General features: G+C 41.3%; 1 protein-coding gene across 8 annotated transcripts in view; it reads right to left on the bottom strand.

Annotated features, from left to right (window-relative positions):
* The window catches only part of hdac5 (histone deacetylase 5), a 300,915-nt gene extending 286,803 nt beyond the window's left edge, over positions 1-14,112 (bottom strand). For 3 of the 8 annotated variants that reach the window (XM_078223921.1, XM_078223914.1, XM_078223917.1), the window contains exon 1: positions 14,043-14,106. The gene's annotated coding sequence lies outside the window, so the exon portion shown is untranslated. Of the gene's footprint in view, positions 1-14,038 lie in introns of all 8 variants that reach the window. The other 5 variants (XM_078223915.1, XM_078223918.1, XM_078223922.1 and 2 more) reach the window with 4 other exon arrangements.
* Positions 14,113-14,539: the final 427 nt, after the last annotated feature.

The raw sequence follows: 14,539 nt of genomic DNA, 5'->3' as shown, positions 1-14,539 counted from the left end.
GGTCCCTGGCGCGGTGAGGCAGCAGTGCTAACTGTTGCATTTGGTACAAGATGCAACAATTGTGGGAAACTACTTTGCTAAGTGCTGCAGATTCAGCAACATAGCTGCTGTTCAATCCTCCAGGGGAAGGAGCATCAGCACGGTAAGTGAATTGGTGTACAACCAAAGCAGTGAAGCTACTGAACCTCCAACAACACTATTGAGAGTGTTGGCATCATCTCAGAAAAGGATGAGATCTTCACCACTCTCAACATCATCAGCAGCAATGCCAGACTTATAGTCAAGATTGATACTGGAGCAAATGATAACATCCTATCCAGCCAAAGGCTATGGGAAATAGGCCTGTATACACCAACAGATCCCAACACTCAGACGCAGTCATGGCTTATGATGGACAGACAATCTGCACTGAAGGTATAGCAAACCTCTATTGCACACAGGGAAATTTCAAGTTCCATATAGCTGACTAGAATGTAAATCCACGACTTAGGCTGTGGGACAGCGCTGCATTGGGGCTCATTCAATTTGGTCCAGAGGTGCATACTCTACAACCCCAAACCCCAGGGATTAAAGCATATAGAGATCTCTTCATTCGTAAGCTACCAATTGTATACCACATGAGACTAAATGATTCAGTGCCACCAAACGGCTCCGAGAAGAGTACCAGAAGCCAGGAAGCAGGAAATTGTTAATGAGCTGCACCAGATGACAGCACTCGGTGCTATAACTCCTATAGACAAGGCCACAGAATGGGTTTCACAATGGTGGCCACAGTTAAAAAAGACTGTATGGTCAGGATGTGTGTTGACCCAGTGCACTTCAACAAAGCACTGCTCAGACCACATTACCTGATAAAGACAATGGAATGGATCAGAGCAGACACAAAATGCAAGGTGTTCAGCATTCTCCAATGTGAAATGAGAGTTCTGGCAGATTCCATCAGATGAAGAATCCTCGAAACTAACCACATTCATGTCTCTGGTAGGCAGATACTGTTTTCTTCGTATGTCCTATGGGTTCTCCACTGGCAGAGATTTTGCAGCAGTGCATGGTACAACTCTTTGCAACCGTGCCAGATTATTGTTGATGACATCCTTGTTTGGGGTCGTACTATGCAAGAACATGATGCACATCTGCTGTCTTTTTGACTGAGCCAGGATCATCCAATTAAAGCTTAACCCTGCGAAATGCAGATTCAGGGTCAACCAGGTTCCTGACGCGGGCTATTTACTCACAGCTGATGGTGTAAAGCCCAATCCAGACAAGACAATGACTATACAACAGATGGCGATTCCAATGCACAAGAACGCTTTGCAGCACTTTCCTGGCATGACAAATTATCTTTCTAAGTTTATCCCATGTTATAGTGAGGTCACAGGACCTCTACAGCAACTTCTCCACCAGGACATCGAATGGTGCTGGCAAAAGCATCACACAGCAGTCTTCAACAGACTCAAACAAGCGCTCATAACCTCACCAGTATTATAATACTTTGACGTTCTGGCACTGGTACTCATATGAACAGACGCCTCCCAGCATGGACATGGCACAGTTTGCACCCAGAATAGCAGACTAATAGCCTTTGCTTCAAGGGCCTTCACTGATACTGAGACTCATTATGCACAGACCGAAAAGGAACTTCTTGCTCAAGTCTTCGCCTATCAGAAATTTCATGACTTCAAATATGGTCGGCCTGCAAATGTTTAAACAGATCACCAGCCACTCTTTATCTTAAAGAAGCTCCTCCGCACCATGTCTGCACGGCTGCAACGCATGATGTTAAATTTTCAATGCTACAACCTCAGCATTGTATACAGCACTGTTTTGGCTGATGCCCTCTCCAAAGCCTTCTTACCCACACAGACCATTCAGATTGTGAGGAAAACATAGATATTATGGCAATAGAGGTGCTGGCCTCTTGGCAAATTCAGGAACTCAAACAGATGTTACAGGCGGACATCACATTCAGGCAACTGTATGATGTCATCATGAGGGGCTGACCAGAATCCTCGAGGAAGTTCCCCAGGAGCTCTACACATTCTTCGCCAGAGATGAACTGACCACACTGGACGGACTAACACTGCAGGCCAGCGATTCATCATCCCTACTACACAGAACTGCACCAAGGGCACAACATGTTGGAAGCAGCCAGATACAGAGTCAAAGAGTCACTTTACTGGCCCTCCATGTACATAGACATAGAAAGGGAAATCGCCAGATGTGCACTGTGCAATGCACTCAAGACAATCAAGCAAGGAACAACTGTATTTACATGGGGTCCTGGACCTCCCATGGTCACACTCAGCAGCTGACACCTTCAGATGGAACAGTAAACAACATTTAGTCTCAGTTGATTCGTATTCCGGGTGGTTTGAGCTGAACTACCTGCCAAACATGATGAGAGCAAAATAATCATCAAGCTTAAGCAACACTTTGTCACACATGGCATCCCACAGAGACTCATGACAGACAATGCTCACCAACCCGTCTCCACTGAATTTCAGAAATTTGCACAGACATGGGATTTTGAGCATATTACGAGCAGCCTCTTATATCCACAGTCAAAAAGCCTGGTGGAATGGGCAGCAAGCTTAGTCAAACATTTAGAGATACTTGCACGGAATAGCACAGACTACTAAGCAGCACTCCTCAGCCTGCGACTGGCCTGTCTTAGTCAGCACGACTTCTTTCCAGCCGCACCAGGACCACGATTCCTACTGCTAAAACTCTGCTGTGGCCCAGACTTGAAACCAACTTGAATGATGCCCTCCTGCAACACAGATTGAGAAGCAAAACACATTACGAGCAAGATGCACACAGACTCTGCCCTTGAACACCAGGTCAGTCAGCATTCCGACCACACGTGGCCACGACCAGTTGGTAGCGTTACACAGCAATGCACAACAACCAGTTATGCGGTAGCCTTAGACAGTGCCCACAATGGACACAATCGCCATCACCTTCGGCAATTATCAGAACCAGCACCAACAGATAACCCAGCACTTCAATCATCTGGATAATATGGCACCAGCCCCTTGCACCAGTAGACGTGCAGACTCCTACAGAAGTCAACTCACGAATCCTGCACCTGCGAACACACCGATGAAAGATCCCACGTTGCTAACAGTGAAGACACTGGCCACAGAAAGACTACAACACCACCAACCAGTGTAATCACATGCTCAGGGCAGCTGAGCAGTGCAAACACAAGATTCCAGGACCTTTTACCACCTAGGCTAGAAATGACTTTCGATTTTCAGGGTTTTTTTGCAACAGGAAAGAGAGGGGGTGTGGAGAAGGAGACGTGATGGACTATGAACCAATTGCTACAGCTTAAACTGTGCCTCTATGAATGTATATACATTGCTAGGTTGTATAATCGTATGTCACATGTTTAAACTTAATAGAAGTGAATGCTGACGGCCTCATCGTAATTTTTACCCAAAATCTGAGCAATCAGGATGTGATCAAAAACTTGGTCAAACAGTAGTTGTGAGGAGCATCTTAAACAAGATAAGTGATGTAGATATCTGGAGAGGTTGAAGTAGGAAATTCTGAAGCTCAGGGCTAAGACTGCTGAAGGCAAAGCTGTCAATGATTAAGCAAAGAAAATCAGAGATGCACAAAAGGACAAAACTGAAAGAATGCAGAAATCGCATATGGTTGTCGTGTTGCAGGGGGTTACAGGAATAGAGCAGGGCAAAGCTCTGAAAGGATTTGAAAGCAAGGATAAGGATTTTAAAATCAAGACCTTGTCAGACCAGGAGCCAATGTAGGTCAGTGAGCACATGGGGTGTTATTCTGAGACAGTCTAAATAATGGTAAATCAATAACTTAGCAGCCAGTAGGAATTTAGAAAAAAAACATTCCCAACAAATGGCCTTCACTTATTGAGGATCTAGTCATTGAAAAATATGGTTTACCATACATTCATGTTAATTCATCTTTCCAAAACATATTTGAAGATTCAAATACCCTACACATACCACAATAACCCTGAATTATACTAAACTCCACAGCAATCAAGTCTGATCATAGGATTGTGTAAGGAGTTTGTGAAAAAAAGCAGGAAAGAGCAAACTCAAGAGAGTTATAACAAAAATAAGAAGTCCTACAGATTTTGGACTCCTGTTGCTTCCAATGAGCTGAAAGGAGAAATTAAACGCAGTAGTCAAATTTTCATATGGTATTAAAAGGAAAGCAGTGGAAGTAAAGGATGCAGTAAAGAAATTGTAAAACTACTCATTGGTTATGCAACTGGATAGACATAGCAAATTAAATTTAATACCGACAAATAGAATTTGCATTGCTCAAAAAATGTGCATCACAAATCTAAGAATGAAAATAAACTAGCACTAACAGATTTTGAAGATGACCGAGGAGCAATAAATGACTCTTCGCTTCCAACATCCAACTTGTTAAAGCAATTAACAAGTTAAAGAACTGAGATTAGTTAGCATAGTCAAGTGCATACCTTCCAAGGTTATGCTGAGACTTCATAATACACAAACAACATTTAGTGCTAGTGCCCAATTCTAAGACCCAAGATTAATTTTAAAACTGTACACATGCATTGATAGGACGACAGAAAACATTTGTATGCCAAGTGCAAAAGGAATGAGTTATGAAGGATTAGAGAACCTTACAGTCTAAAAATAGACAATTAAGGATGTGGGCAAACTCATTGATTATACAATATTAAATAGCATAAGTAGGTAAATTCAATATACTGTAACGTAAAAAATACAGATGAGGTTTACTATACAGTGGTAGTTATGTCTTCTATCCATAAAGAACCTAAAGTCTCTGCACTGCAGTAATCAGTTTTTTAAAATTATTTCAGCATTTGTATCGCTTCTCGGCCTTTTGGCTAAGATCAAGTGCAGTATGGTCGGCAGCCCATGGTCGGCCGCACTTGGTTGAGGTCATTAGGTTACGCTGAGGCTTCATATGTTTCATATGAAGCAATTTTTAAAAGCGGCGTCTCGGCCTTTTGGCTAAGATGCAAATGAGCTCAAGTCTTGGTGGAGGAACCTCTCCCTTCTCCAATCAGGTTGGCTCATGTAGATCAGGCCCAGGACAGGGTGGTTTGGTCGCTCGCCCTGTCTTGTCAGCCTGGATCTGAAATGTCTCAACTTGTTGAGACTCTGAATTGGATTTGATTTGATTGAATTGGAAAAGTATTTTAAAAAATTTGTACCTCTACCACACTTCCCAAGAATCCATTCTAAGCCAGTGATCATTTGTTGTGTGAAGAACAACCTCCTGACAGCAGTCTTAAACTTATCTTTCACTAGTTTTAACCTACTTCATAGTGGCACAGTGGTTAGCACATGCTGCCTCACAGCTCCAGGGACCCGGGCTTAATTCTGGCCTCAGGTGACTGTGCGTGTGTGGAGTTTGCACATTTTCCCCACATCTACATGGGTTTCTTCCCACAGTCCAAAGATGTGCAGGCTAGGTTGATTGGCCATGCTAAATTGCCACTTGGGGTCAGGGAGGTAAGCAGGGTAAATACGTGGGGTTACAAGGATAGAATCTGGATGGGATTATTGTCAGTGCCGATGCGATGGGCCGAATGGCCTTCTGCAATGTAGGGATTCTATAGAAACTAGAAGCAGGAGTAGGCCATTTGGCCCTTCAAGCCTGTTCCGCCATTCATTTTGATTATGGCTGATCATCAAATCTAATATCCTGATTTCCCCCCTTCCTCCCATATCCCTTTAGGCCCGAGAGCTTTATCTAATTTCTTCTTGAAATCACGCAACGTTCTGGCCTCAACTATATTCTGTGGTAGTGAATTCCACACATTCACCACCCTCTGGGTGAAGAAATTTCTCCTTACCTCCGTTCTAAAAGATTTACCTCTAATTCTCAAACTATGACCCCTAGTTCTGGACTCCCCTGCCATTGAGAACATGCTTTCTGAATCTACCCTATTAATATTCTACAAGTTTCTATGAGATCCCCTCTCACTCTTCTAAACTCCAGTGAATATAATCTTAACTGATTTAGTCTCTCCTCATATGACAGACCTGCCATCCCAGGAATCAGCCGTACTCCCTCTATAACAAGGACATCCTTCCTCAGATAAGGACACCAAAACTGCACACAATACTCCAGGTGTGGCCTCACTAACACTCTATACAATTGCAGCAAAACATCCCTATCCCTATACTCAAATCCTCTCGCTATGAAGGCCAACATACCATTTGCCTTCTTTACTGCTTGCTGTACCTGCTTACTTTCAGCGACTGATGAATGAGGACTCCAAGGTCTCGATGAGTAGCCACCTCTCTCAATTTACAACCATTTAAGTAATTAGGTTGATTGGCCATGCTAAATTGCCACTCAACCTATGATGCTCCTTGTATAATTTAGTGTCAGAGAGATTTGCAGGGTAAATATGTGGGGTAACGGGGATAGGACCAGGGTGGGATTGTTGTCGGTGCAGGTTTGAATGGGCTGCATGGCCTCCTTCTGCACTGTAGGGATTCTATGATTTTCCTTGTCCTGCCCTTCCATAATTTTCCAGATTCGCTTTTGACCACACTATCTTACATCCCTCTCTACAAGATCACTTCTCAAATGTTTCCTTTCAATGCCTTCAAGAGCTTCATATTTCTAGGTGTCCTGATCACCAACAACCTGTCCTAGTCCCTCCACACCGACGCTGTAGTCATGAAAGCCCACCAACATTCGGCATGTCCACTACAACTCTCACCAACTTTTACAGATGCACCATAGAAAGCATCTTTTCTGGTTGTATCACAGCTTGGTATGGCTCCTGCTCTGTCCAAGATCGCAAGAAACTACAAAGGGTTGTGAACGAAGCCCAGTCCATCACACAAATCAGCCTCCCATCCACTGACTCTGTCTACACTTCCTGCTGCCTCAGAAAAGCAGCCAGCATAATCAAGGACCCCCACGCACTCCAGACATACTCTCTTCCACCTTCTTCCATCAGGAAAAAGATACAGAAGTCTGAGATCACGTACCAACCAACTCAAGAACAGCTTCTTCCCTGCTGCCATCAGACTTTTGAATGGACCTACCTCATATTAAGTTGATCTTTCTCTACACCCTAGCTATGACTGTAACACTACATTCTGCACCCTCCCCTTTCCTTCTCTATGAACGGTACACTTTGATTGTATGGCACACAAGAAACAATACTTTTCATTGTATACTAATACTTGTGACAATAATAAATTGAACCAAATAAGTTCACACTCATAATCTTGTCTGCACTTTCATCACCACATAAAGCCTCCCACGTAACCAAAAGGGAAGCAATACTGGATCACTTCCTCCCTAACAGTATTATGGGAGTATCTGCATCGTATGTACTGCAACAGTTCAAGGCAGCAGCTCACCAACATCTTCTCAAGGGCAATGAAGGTTGGGCAATCGACAAATGCTGCCCTAGTCAGCAATATCCACATCCCATGAAAGAATTTTTTAAAATGACCTGACCAAGGAACTTCATAATAATTCAGTTTTTTCTGTCCAAACTGTTTTTATTAACTGGTTTGATTTCACATCTGTTGGTGAGTTTATTTGGTGGGGCAGTGTCTGGGGACATCATGGCACGTGGGATAGTGGAGAATAAAAACACCAGAAAGCATGGGAGGGCCAAAGTTACCCTGGCTGGATAGATTGTTTCAGTGACGGGAGGGATGGGAGGAGTGGATGAGATTGCAGAATTGATCAAGTGTGGCAGAATTGCAGGGATAATTATTTGATGCAACTTATTACTTGAAAGCTACTCTTTGTGCTAAAAGCAATTCACTGAATTCAAATGAAAAAGTTAATTCACCTGACAGCTTTTCTAAAAAGCAATACATCGGTGTTGATTCTAGACTAAAACCATGAAAACAGTCAATACTCTCCCTAGTTCCCACCCAGTCTTATCAATGGGCAAGCCACCACACAAATTTAAACTCAAGGAAGGAGCAATAATGTTGCTACGAAATTTAAATTTATGCAGGGACAAACCAGACTGTTGGTAAGGAAGCTGCTTTCTTGATAACCACAGAAATTATAACAGGCTGATTTCAAGGAAATAGACGGCAAGATTCTCTGGCCTTCCTTCAGCGTTTTTCTCAGCAGTGGGAGGTGGTACGCCATTCACTGGTGGCGGGATCCCTCTGGTCCCACCGCTGTCAATGGGAATTCCCACTGCAGCCACATCATGCCACCAGGAAACATGCAGCAGGGGGTGCACCGTCAACTGGACCAGAGAACCCTGCTGGTGTGAACAGCCAGAGAATTCCAGCCATAATATTTATTCCTCAAATCATAATGAGCCTATCAAATGTAAACCTGCCTTTTCAACTCAGGATAAAACTATTCTCAATTAGACTAGCATACTCTTGACTATAAACAAGTCACAAGGCCAGGCCCGAGACAAAATTCCTATTTTTTTCCAAAGACTGTTTTTACACACAGACTTTATGTAGCTTTTCCCAGTGAGAAGCTTTGATTCTGTCTCTGCTACAGGAACTAGGAATCCTGCATTTAAAAAAAGTGTAGTGTCTCAAATCTGGCTATCCAAAAACCAGTGATGTGTGAATGCATAATTTTTTATTGTTAGATGAGTAAGATTTTGCAGTAACATGCAAACTAGTAATTGGTTTTGTGCACCTGCCTTTCCCCATGCTCTGATCCTTGACCCAACCCACCCCAAACCATCCAACCCAAAAACTGGCAAGATCTGAAAACTGGCAGACTCAGTCCCAACGTTGTCTGACTTGAGACACTGTACCTGTACTAAGTCGACCACAGATGTTTTGCAGGTCTTCGCTAGTACAAATTAATCATGACCTTATCCTTTCTTGAATCATATTGTTTCATTTCTATAGGCTTTTTGAATGTTGAATGATATGTTGATAAGTTTAGGTAAAATTGCATTGGATAAGGCTCAGATGATATGGGCCAGATGGGACAATTGGCCTGTTTCCGTAACAAAAACAGAAAACGCTGGAAATATTTAGCAGGTCAGACAGCATCTATGGAGAGAGAAACAGAGTTTATATGTTTTTGTGATTTATATTCTATATAATTAGAATTTTAGCCCAACTGACAACAAGAGGCAACCCTTTGGCCTATTGGACCTGTGACTGCTCTTTGGTAAAGCTATTAAATTCACCCCACCAGCACATTCTTTACCTATGATTTTTTTCCCCTTCGAGTGCCTATCCAAATGACAACTGAATCTGCCTTCACTGGCTTTTCAGATAATGCCTTGCACATCACAATAACTCACTGTATAAAAAAAGTTCTCTCATATTGCCTCTAGTCCTTTTGATTTAATTAATTACAAAGTTCATTCACCAGTCCTGCTGCTGCATCTGAATGCCAAAAACATGAAGGAGCTATGTTGCAGAGGATCAGCAACCATGGGAGGAAAATGGGACACAAGATGCACATTACAGTTAAGCTGAGTTCCCACACAGTGTGTGGTGAGCTAGCTCAGATGTTGGTGCAATATTTCATAACTGAATCGTGAAGGGCAAGAGTACATCAGCACAAAATGGAGGTGTTTGTTCTGCAAGTAGATCATCAGATTTGGCGATTAGTTTATTTCTGCTTTTAACTTTTCAAAAGCTTTCAGTAGATGGTTTTTGTAAGTAAGTGACCAGTCGAGGGTGAAACACAAGCACATTTGGTGAGGAATAAAATCAGAGTCTACGGTGCAGAAGGTGGCCATTTGGCCCATCGAGCCTGCACCAACAACAATCCCACCCAGGTCCTATTCCCATATTTACCCTCCTAATCCCCCTGACATTAAGGGGCAATTTATCATGGCCAATTAACTTAACCTGCACATATTTGGAGGAAACCGAAGCACCCAGGAGAAAACCCACGAGACACGGGGAGGTTATGCAAACTCCACACAGTCACCCGAGGCCGGAATTAAACACAGGTCCCTGGCGCTGAGGCAGCTGTGGCACTGTGCAACCGCCCCGCCCCAGAGTTGACCATCTAAGACAAGTGAGTTCATTAGAAACATTGTGCAGCTAAAAGTGAAAGGACACTCTTTGTTGTACTTGACTGGAATTGTTAATTTATGCAATACTCTCTCATGAGTTTCGCATCATTAGCGAGCGTTATTTGCAAGGAAGAAAGTCACATATTACTATGTATAGTGGGTCTTTTTGAATATGCAGATCATGCAAGGACATTTCTAATTTATTAACACCTTCTCAGTGTCCAGCAAGTTCCTTGATGATTATCAATGGCTCCCAAATCTTTCCCCTATTTTCTCTCAGCACTACTGGATAAATACGATTCATTTTTGAAAATTATTTTGAGACATTGCAGCCTGCAACTTTTATCGTGTATCAAAGTCACAAATTTGGGCTACATTATCTTTGTTTGAAATCAGGTTGCTCATGTCTTTCTTATATTCAAGTATTCATAATTCTATCTCATGGCCATTCTTTATTGCATTTTATGGCTTGATCTCTTCCCTAAATGCACTGAAGAATTTAAAGAATTATCTTGTCACCATTATACTTTGCCTACACTACTATGTTTTTTTTTTCTAGGTCTCTCTTTGCTTTCCTGACCAGCTACTTTCAAAAAGTAGATTATTTCTGGTTTTCTATGCAACTGTTGTAGAGGCCGTGTATCCATTTTTAATTTGTTTCTTAATCCATTTAGAGTCATATTTGTTCAGTGAGAGTTTAGTTTTAAATATGTATTTTGCATTGCATGCTCAGTGTTATGCCTTTAAAAGTAATCTATTTATCTTCTACAAATAGGCTGTTTAACTCAAAGCTATTTGGATTGCTCCTTTTTTTTAAATTTAGCCTGATCCTTGGCCTTTGATATTTCTCAATCTCAGCTCATACTGAATCTGATCATTCTCTCGTTGATGTCCAAATAAAGGTACCACAACTTGTCAGAATGCTTTTGCCATTTACTGTATGTTGTCTGGGTCATTTACAAATATCAGGTCAAGATGGCATCGCTTCTGTTGGATTTCCTGACATACCGTCATGAAGCAGCCACGCATTACATTTACCAACTATGACTCAAAAACATTTTAGCTTTGTGTTCTATATTTGCTTGAATGAAATTGCCCATTACACTTCCTGCCCTTACATACCTTTCCCAGTTCTTCCTAAACTAAACTGTCCTCCTTATGTTGACTAGTAGTCTGCAGCATACCCAGAGTATAGCTTTGTTTTTTTTCCCCCCACATTGGGGGTCTAACTAGTGCAGTTCAATTTCCCACAGGATCAATTTTATATATATATTCCATATGTCCCAGGCATTAAGGCTTAAAAAATCTCTTGCATTCAGCACTTTAACTGTGGTCCCTCCCACTAGCACTACAATTTTGCTGAGTGATTCAAGGTGAAACCCTGGAAAACAACGGCACATCATTTCATATCCAGCACAAGAAACAGCAGTTCAATGTAAGACAGCAACTTGCTTGTACTTCTGAAGAGAAATAATTAATATTTCTTTAGGTGCAGATCACCTATATAAAGTAATATACAAATTGTTTTGGTTTGGAAACAAGTATTTTAAAGGGAGTTGTGGTTCATTTCTACAATGTGCATATAATTAGCCAATTGTGAGCAAATAATTCATTTTTATAATACCTTGAGTTACCCTAATAGCAAATTTTAAAAATTTGTGTTTCCAAATCTATTCAGAATTTTAATACTCCCATGAAAATGTCACCAAGTTGTTTAACCAGAACAAGAATGGCAGTAAAGTACCCCATGTCCTATGCTTTAGGTATATTAAACAAGTCTTCCTTTGAATAAAATATAAACACAATCAGGCTGCTGCTGTGGCACAGAAACAGACTTATCAAGTCACAGGTATTCTACTGTGTATGTGACTCATACAATATGTTGTTACTGCTAGCATATTTAAATACATTGACAGCTCTTTCACACACCTCAGTAGAAATCTCACAAACAGATACACACTAATGAGACTGATATGTCTCTAAAAATTCTTCTGTTAGCATTAGTCACAGTACAAAGTGTCAGTTTAAGTGTCTCTCCCTTATAAATAAAAAATCTTTCCATGTCAATGGTATAGTTTCCCATGGTCAGCAATGAAAAGCAAATGGAAAGTTCATTAATGAATCAGAAGGCTTCTGAATATTAACGCTACCTTTGATCTTATTTTCAATAACTATGCTTTCCTATATTTGTTTACAAATTGTTGTAAACTTTGATAGTTTCGCAAAGTTGGAGGTGTCCTTTAACAATAACTACACCACATCTTATTAATAACATTAAGGTCCCTCAGGTTTACCCAATCTTAACTGTTACCTGCTTTCCACATTTGAGTTTATGAAGTCACACAACACCCAAGTACAATGCATTATTTTTCATCCATAATACATAGATACATTCTGTCTGGACAGATTTCCAACCACAAAATAATTACTTGAATTATTTTTCTGCTGTGTTTTTATTTCACTATAAACAATTAGAATAACAGTAAACTTAAAGTTCTAAATTGAGCCTGCATGATTATGCAAATATTCTTTCATCAAAAACCTAACATCTACCTTTCATCAACCTGAAACATTAACTCTGTTTTGCTCTCAAAAGGTGTTGCCTGACCTGCGGATTTACAGCATATTCTATTTTAACTTTCAGATTTCTAACATCCGCAGTATTTTGCTTTTGATCTACCCTTTCACTGGTAAACATGTAATAACGGCCTTTATTCTATTACAAAAACACGCTATTGTCTTGGTTTTAAACTGAAAAGCAGAGGACTATAACTTGGGTAGTGTGACATGCTATATTTAGCACAAAAATACAGTATCCATTCTGCTCGTGTGTAGTGTGTCCACACCACACATGACCCCATAATCAATTGATCGCACAGTATGATCACAAAAGGCACATTATTTTTCTGTACAACACAAATAAAACTTTATTTCATTTTAAATCACTTGGCAATCTGCAAGAGCAAATTTGCCACAATTCAATTTCGCTGAATTTCCTCATCTAGGTACCATTTGTGTATTTGAGTATGTACATTTAAAACAGGAACTATTATTTGGTAATGTGGTTCAAGATAATACTACATCTTAGAATAACAAAGACGTTGATTTGTTTCATCCTATATTTGTACAATAATACTCACGGGCATCAAATATATTTAACCTAATGCACTAATGTATAATCATCCCATTTTGGTGGCATAATTTAATCAGAAACTATTATTTCAAGTGAGCAGAGCATTGTGCAGTCTTTCACTGTAGCACATCAATAACCCAGGGGTGATTGGGACATTTCAATCCGTAATAAATTACTTGTTGCACAGTCGCCCTGCTTCACATTTCCAGCAGATAGTGGGGGCAGGATGAACTGTCTACTGTGACCAGCTCAACCCAAACTGTATTGTGTGATAGTTGCCTTTACTGCAAAAATAAATCAGGGGGTAAAGAAAAACAAACACACTGTCCCTGCTTTATAAATTGCTGCACAGGAAACTTTGCCTTGTAATGTATCTGGCTATATGTATATTTATAAAAATATAAACCAAATTTACCCTCCAAATCCACTTTCCAACAACACTTTCGAGGAGAATAAAACCCACAGGACACAACATACAACCAAGTTTACCCGCCAGTGGCCACTTTCGAGGAGAAGAAAAGATTTAAAACACACAGGACACAACATATAACCAAATTTACCCTCCAGTGGCCACTTTCGAGGAGAATGAAAAAAAAAGATTTACAAACCTCCAACCCTTCCCCCGTCCCCAACACACACTCCAAACCCCCTTTCGATTTATTGTGCGACTATTTCAGTGGGCACGACTGGGAAGCATCGTCCAGAAGTACCTAGCCCCTTTCAGCGCCATATTATGGAAGCATCTCTCCCAATTGTGCGTTGAGGATTTTTTTTGAAAAGATATAAAAATATATATATATATTTAAAGCACGCACAGAAGAACATGGTGTTTCTTCTCACCCCCTCTCCTTTCCTGCCCTTGGGTGTGCCGCTGTGCCGGCGGTGCTGTTTCTAATTCACCCTTCACTCACTCACTTGCTGGCTGGCGCTCGCTCGCTCCCTGTCAAACTCCACACTCCGCCATCTTCCATCGCCGCCGCCGCACAACAACATCCCGCCACGTGACCCCGCCGGGCCAGCCAACCGCGCGCCGGCCCAGCTCCAGCCTAAAAATAGCCCCCTTCAGATCAGCGCAGTATGAATAATACAAGAGAGCATGTGGCTCAGTCAGGAGCAGCAGATGCACTGTATGTATGAATGAGAGAGAGAGATGCATGGGTAGAACGGATATGCAACACCCTTATTTCTTTTTAAAAAATCATATTGAGGAAAAACCCACCTTTAAAGCCATGCACATTTTATTTGATGTGGAGCACACTCCTCAGTACAACCATTTCTCCCACCTATCCACTATTTGTAAAATAAAGATGTGTGCACATTTTTTTTGATGTAGAGCACACTCCCCGATGCAGCCAGCTTCATTCATTCCCCCCGCTCCCCCAAAACCTATCCACTATTTGTAAAATAGATGT

This window comes from Mustelus asterias, chromosome 11 (genome assembly GCF_964213995.1).
Source record: "Mustelus asterias chromosome 11, sMusAst1.hap1.1, whole genome shotgun sequence".
In the NCBI taxonomy this organism is placed as follows: domain Eukaryota; kingdom Metazoa; phylum Chordata; class Chondrichthyes; order Carcharhiniformes; family Triakidae; genus Mustelus; species Mustelus asterias.
The sequence above is the reverse complement of the archived record's forward strand: the minus strand, read 5'-3'. Positions and strand labels throughout refer to the sequence as shown.